Here is a 7088-nt window from a genome sequence, read left to right as displayed (position 1 = left end):
GAGCTCTTTGGCATCAACTCAACTCGCCGTGTTTGGAGGAGGAGGAATGCTGCCTATGACCCCAAGAACACCATCCCCACCGTCAAACATGGAGGTGGAAACATTATGCTTTGGGGGTGTTTTTCTGCTAAGGGGACAGGACAACTTCACCGCATCAGAGGGACGATGGACGGGGCCATGTACCGTCAAATCTTGGGTGAGAACCTCCTTCCCTCAGCAAGGGCATTGAAAATGGGTCGTGGATGGGTATTCCAGCATGACAATGACCCAAAACACACGGCCAAGGCAACAAAGAAGTGGCCCAGTCTCCAGACCTTAATCCCATAGAAAATCTGTGGAGGGAGCTGAAGGTTTGAGTTGCCAAACGTCAGGCTCGAAACCTTAATGACTTGGAGAAGATCTGCAAAGAGGAGTGGGACAAAATCCCTCCTGAGATGTGTGCAAACCTGGTGGCCAACTACAAGAAACATCTGACCTCTGTGATTGCCAACAAGGGTTTTGCCACCAAGTACTAAGTAATGTTTTGCAGAGGGGTCAAATACTTATTTCCCTCATTAAAATGCAAATCAATTTATAACATTTATGACATGCGTTTTTCTGGATTTTTTGTTGTTATTCTGTCTCCAACTGTTCAAATAAACCTACCATTAAAATTATAGACTGATCATTTCTTTGTCAGTGGGCAAACGTACAAAATCAGCAGGGGATCAAATACTTTTTTTCCTCACTGTACTTCTCTCGATGTTTGGCAAGAGAAAACGTATCTTGTGATGTAGACGAACTATTGTGGCCAGACCCAGCCCGGAGAAGAGATGAAGCATAGCTTAGCACTGGTGACTGCCCCCCCCCCCTACCAATTCCTGGACTGCCCCCCCGGGACCCCCCACACACAATTGTGTTCTTTTGGTTTACATATATTTATGGTTTTGTTGTATGCTACTGTATACAACAGTAATGTTTGGCCTAATAAATATTTTCTGTTTCTACATTGCATTGGTGTTTACAGTGTACTTGTTACCCCTCTCAGCAGATTACTTTCACTGTAGAACATTGTATTGAAATGTAGATATAAGCCTATGAAAGACCAAAGAGCTTTAGATTTAGAACAACAGTGTTTACATGGTATATCCCAAAATTTACTATTATGAAAGAAGTGTTTGCCATTTGATGCAAATGCTTTATTTTGACGTGTTTATGGCATTTTGAATGCAGTGTTACATTTTGAAGGAGATGTGAGGCATTTTGCATTTTGAGTGTGCAGTTTTGGGAATTGTGTGTAGAGTTTTGAAAAAAGGAGACATAGTTTTGATAACATGTGTAAGCAGTTGGAAAAAAACTGTAAGAGTATCACTTCCCGTTCCAATTTAAGCAAATGTCAAAATGTCAAAAATATTTTATTGTTGAAACGTTGCCATGTCACCATTTATCAGAAACATTACCTGTAACCATGACATGTAGCGGGTTTTTTTTGTAGATGTTTTTCTATGACTTTGGTTCCTGGGCAAACGATAATGCATGATTAATGTGAGGGAACAGGGTAATCTCCTAGCGGTACTGGGGCATGGCAGCCACATTCTGTGTGTGTGTGTGTGCGTGTGTGTGCGTGCATGAAATACAAATCCAACCAATCCTATCATCTTGATGCCAACATTATATTGGGCCAAATATCCAAGAGGGCGTTCATTACTGCAAAGAAATCGATTCAGAGGTCAGCTAATGGACTCTTATAATGGAATAATGGAATCTGCACTTTGTTCACACTTTGACTGTTGATTAGGGTAGAATATTTTCACTGTATTTTACAAATGTTCCATCCCGAGAATAAATCACTTTTCTCCCGGGTAACCCGGTATTTCCCTGAAGTTTAATTCAAACGCATTATAAAGCATTTAAGTGCATTCAGAAAGTATTCAGACCCCTTGACTTTTTCCACATTTAGTTACGTTACAGCCTTATTCTAAAATGGATTAAATTGCTTTTTTCCCTCATCAATCTACACACAATACCCCATAATGACAAAGCAAAATCAGGTTTTTAGAAATTTTAGCAAATGTATTACAAATAAAAAATTGAAATATAACATTTACATAAGTATTCAGACCCTTTACTCAGTATTTTGTTGAAGCACCTTTGGCAGCGATTACAGACTCAAGTCTTATTGGGTATGACACTACAAGCTTGGCACACCTGTATTTGCAGGGTTTCTCCCATTCTTCTCTGCAGATCCTCTCAAGCTCTGTCAGGTTGGATGGGGAGTCGCTGCACAGCTATTTTGAGGTCTATCCAGAAATGTTCGATCGGGTTCAAGTCCGGGCTCTGGCTGGACCACTCATGGACATTCAGAGACTTGTCCTGAAGCCACTCCTGCGTTGTCTTGGGTGAACCTTTGCCCCAGTCTGAGGTCCTGAGTGCTCTGAAGCAGGTTTTCATCAAGGATCTCTCTGTACTTTGCTCCATTCATCTTTCCCTTGATCCTGACTAGTCTCGCAGTCCCTGCCACTGAAAAACATCCCCACAGCATGATGCTGCCACCACCATGCTTCAACGTAGGGATCGTGTCAGGTTTCCTCCAGATGTGACGCTTGGCATTCAGGTCAAAGAGTTCAATCTTGGTTTCATCAGACCAGAGAATCTTGTTTCTCATGGTCTGAGAGTCCTTTAGGTGCCTTTTGGCAAACTTCAAGCGGGCTGTCATGTGCCTTTTACTGAGGAGTGGCTTCTGTCTGGCCACTCTACCATTAAGGCCTGATTGGTGGAGTGCTGCAGAGATGGTTGTCCTTCTGGAAGGTTCTCCCATCCCCACAGAGGAACTCTGGAGCTCTGTCAGATTGACCATCGGGTTCTTGGTCATCTATACAATTAAAAAATAAGGTGATCCCCGAAAGCCAGCTGGAGATGTGTAAATTAGACATGCATTTAGTCTTTATATTACTGTAGCAAAGGCTATGCTGAAGCAAATGTAGGTCTACCTGTCACAATAAAAAAAGTTACCATGATGAGATGATAGGTGAGATTGGCTGTAGGTCTACATACTGAGATTGGCTGTCGGTTCCCACCCTGTGAGTTGATGATTCATCCTGCAATGACCAGAGAGAAGGCCTTAGAGAATCCAGATTTAGACATGACATATAATTTAACAGTTCCATTTCACGTCATGCTGTTCATACAAATAATGTCATTTATCCTGGGAAAAGGGAGTGGGTTTGGGCGGTAAATCTCGGTAACCGGGTTACCGCCATTCAACCCTACTGGTGATACATGACGCAACCTCCACTCAATTGAATTCAATGCAACAAAGTCCATGCAACTTTGTTGCATTGAATTCAACTTTATGTCACATGCAGCAGCCAATCAAGGTTATTGTCCAATGATGATGATCAACACAAATGTTCTGAACAACATTGGTTTGAAGCTCTAGTCAAGTTAAGAATAACAGCCACAATCAGGAGCGACTGACAGACCAAAAATATCATACCAAAGTAAGATTATCATAATCATAGTCATCATCTTGTACTTCCTTGGAAATAACACAAAGGCCCAGGACAGAGAACAGAAAAATCCCAACGAGGCCAAGCAAGCTACACACATACTGTACACATTTCTATTTCTGCATAAACTTTGTTTACCTTTTACATTGGGGATTTTTTAAAGACCACTTTATTGATTGCAATAATGTTATGACAAACCAGAGGATCATTCTCCCCTTAAATATTATATCACCAGGGAAACCAACCACCAGTGGAGATTCATTAGGATTATTAATATGGATTAAGCCAACACTTAGCATCCATGGAATCAAAGAAAACCATTAGTGCATGCCTCCTAATTAATAATAAATCACCACTTCCGGCTGCAAAATAATCAGGAGACAAAGAACAACAACACTCCTACTGTACCAGCATAAATCCCAAACTATAAGAGTCATAAATGTGCATGTAAAGGGTTTTGAACATTCGTTTTTCAAATTTCTTGTTAGGAATAGATCAAAGCAAAACCACACATTTTCCTAAAAACATCTTTAAACTCATTTGAACAGGCTTTTTTGTTGCATAAACCCACAACATATTATCTTTGATAGAACAGGGCCATGTTTGAATACTTGTATGGTTTGCAGTCTGGAGAAATACAATTTCAAGGGAATAATAGGTATACCTGAAGAACCAAGATGGCTAACCCTTCAACTAACCCGACAATAAACGCTTTGCCAAATGGTTCATACCTCTCACATCCCATCAGGGTGAAAACGGCTTCATTGAAAGAGACAGGTTGCCAGCTCCAATCCTCATCCCTGTCCCAGTGCTCCAGTCCTGCTTAGAACTCCATAAAGGGATTGAGAGCAAAGTCATCACAGTAATCTCATAGACTCCAGCACCATTTTAAGATGGGCTGACTGGAATAACGGTGTGGTGACAAAACATCCCAGTGCTGCATAGCACTTTTATTTAATCAGTGACACCATGTGCATCAGCAAGACTAGTGTCTCCCAAACAGCACATAGAGAGGTAGGGTTCCTGCATTAAATATCAGGACAGAGGTACTGTATCAACAACACATTCATGGTGAATTGCTCAGATTTTCAGAATGCTCTGATGGACGATTTAAATACAGCATGCCGTATAGGAAATGCCCCCCCACTGGGTCGTTCAAATAAAGTCACCAAATGCAACCACATAGCCTACCCATACACTCACATACATAAATACATATACGAGCGAACACACCTTTTAAGAAAAGAAAAAATCCTCTCTAAGTTTTAAAGACAGTTCATTACAATGTTATACTGCTCCCTAACATACTATATCACAACCCCCAGTCTCATAAATGGCAACCCCAGTCTTCCTGTAGGGGCGTATTCACTGTGGGATGACTATGAGTCATAAAGCAGGGGACGATGTCTGCAGTGTCAAAGTCAAACAGGGCTGCCAGCCTACGAGGCCCCACAACCAGGGCTCAAGTGTCTGACTCACAGCAGGGAGAAGGGAGATGATGAAAAATACTATGCCATGAATTGTCAAGAGTCAAACTCAAACTCAAATCATGCAAATCATGCAAATGACAAAGTGTGCATGTTCAAGTACTCCTCTGCGACATTTTCGCTCTGATCAGAGATATTATTATCTTTGCCTTTATAATACAGTATGTTCCCATTTGGGCCTAAGTGCATGTACTGTACAGTTCTTGGGAGAAAATTGCTTCTTTCCATATGCATTGTCAAGCAGTGTTTGTACAGCACAGACTGTACAAACTCTCCTCAATCAATCTCTAGGACTACTTGGCCTATATTTCAGATATGTCCTTTGTGGCCACATGCTTATAATATACAGTTATACTCTATATGAGTACATATTGAACTACTACAATGTTACACCATTATAAACACACACAATTGAAGTGGGTGAAATGGTTAAGTCTAGCTCTACGAGTCTATTTGACATTTTCAATAACCGAAATAAATACATTTTGAGCCTAACCGATCCATGCTACACAACAATTCTTCTTCAAATTGGTGAAATACCATATTGCTCAGCAACAACAAAAAAAGAAAAAAGATGTTTGATCTCTTGACTGCAATGTTGTGGGAATTGATTAAATGCTGTATTCTGTGAAATATTCCCCTTACATCTCCTCTGGACCAAGCTGTCTGACACTGTGGCAGAATAAACCACTACACTACTACATTCACCAGGGACCATTTCACACTCAAGTCTACACATCAAGGTTAATATAAATCACAGATCCCTCCAATGAATCCAGATTATTCATATCAACACCATGCCGCCAGGGAGAGAGAGATGGAAATACACCTCTCATCCTCCATGCTAGCCGACCGACATCAAACCTTGGTTGAAATATTATTTGAAATCTTTTAGCTGTTGCTTTAGCCTGCCAAGAGTGCCTTTGGAATTACTTCAAATAGTATTTGAACCCAGGTCTGACATTAGCTTACCAGTTGGTAATGAGCGGAAATCTGATTAAGGGTTGGAGACAATTACAATGCCACTACGTCACTTTCCCTTGGATGTAAGGAAAGCCACGCTGTTCTTCTGGCTGTGATCGTATTCTGGTAAATGTATGGCGTAATCCACCCTAAACAGTCCTCATTGGCTTTAATGAACGTGCCATGAGGGCCTAGGTGGCCTAACGGCTTAATGAGATGAACTCTGGGGTCAGGTCACGGAGTCCTTCTTCTTTACGAGTCCTTGGGCACACTAGCAGAGATCCTGGCATGTCAAAAGGTAAAGAAATTAAGTATGCACACGAGCAACCACACATATAAAGTATACATTAGCACTGAACATACAAACAGATACACACGAGTGTGCACACAGATACTGTATAAATTAGTTTGCACACTCTAACACACAAACACACTATGCATTATGCACATACACACCCACTCACACTCTTTCTCTCTCTCCCACAACTCCCTCACACTCAAACACAACCTTACACACACACACACACCCCTCCTGCAGAGAATTGTCCAGACTGTGTGATGCATCTTGGAGTGCACCAGAGTCACAGACGTGTCCTCCCAGTGAGCCAAGGAAGGACTCCAGAAGATTAAGAGCTTACCTCATCTGCCTTGCCCACTCTCAGCTGTCCTCATCTACTGACCATGGGCCAAAACCAATTAGTATGATGAGAGTCCAGCGTCACAACACATACGCAGCATGCTGGGCAGATTTTTCTCAGAAAGGCTGCTGCTGCTACTTCAAAATAGCTCCACATAAATTAATGGACTGTTCGACTTTCAACTCTTTGATGCGACTTTCATCAATGCCCTGACTTTCACCCCTCACTAAAGGCCAGGGTCAAACAATCAATTACATAATGGACTACTCGACTAATCAATGGCAGTCGAGTCACATCCATGTTTTAACTAATCAAAATTCATCTAGTGATTAATCAAAATTACAAATATGTATTTTGTCAATTAATGATAATACATTGGAATTTGTTGTACTGTAACTACCAGTGAGATGATAAATGCCAGTTGTGATCGACACATCTGTTGATCTATAAACTGTGAAAAATATGAGCATATGAAAGCAAATGGTTCCATTGAGAATAAAAAGCACCTTCCA

This window comes from Coregonus clupeaformis, unplaced genomic scaffold (assembly GCF_020615455.1).
Source record: "Coregonus clupeaformis isolate EN_2021a unplaced genomic scaffold, ASM2061545v1 scaf0281, whole genome shotgun sequence".
Taxonomy (NCBI): Eukaryota; Metazoa; Chordata; class Actinopteri; order Salmoniformes; family Salmonidae; genus Coregonus; species Coregonus clupeaformis.
This window is presented reverse-complemented; position numbering follows the sequence as displayed.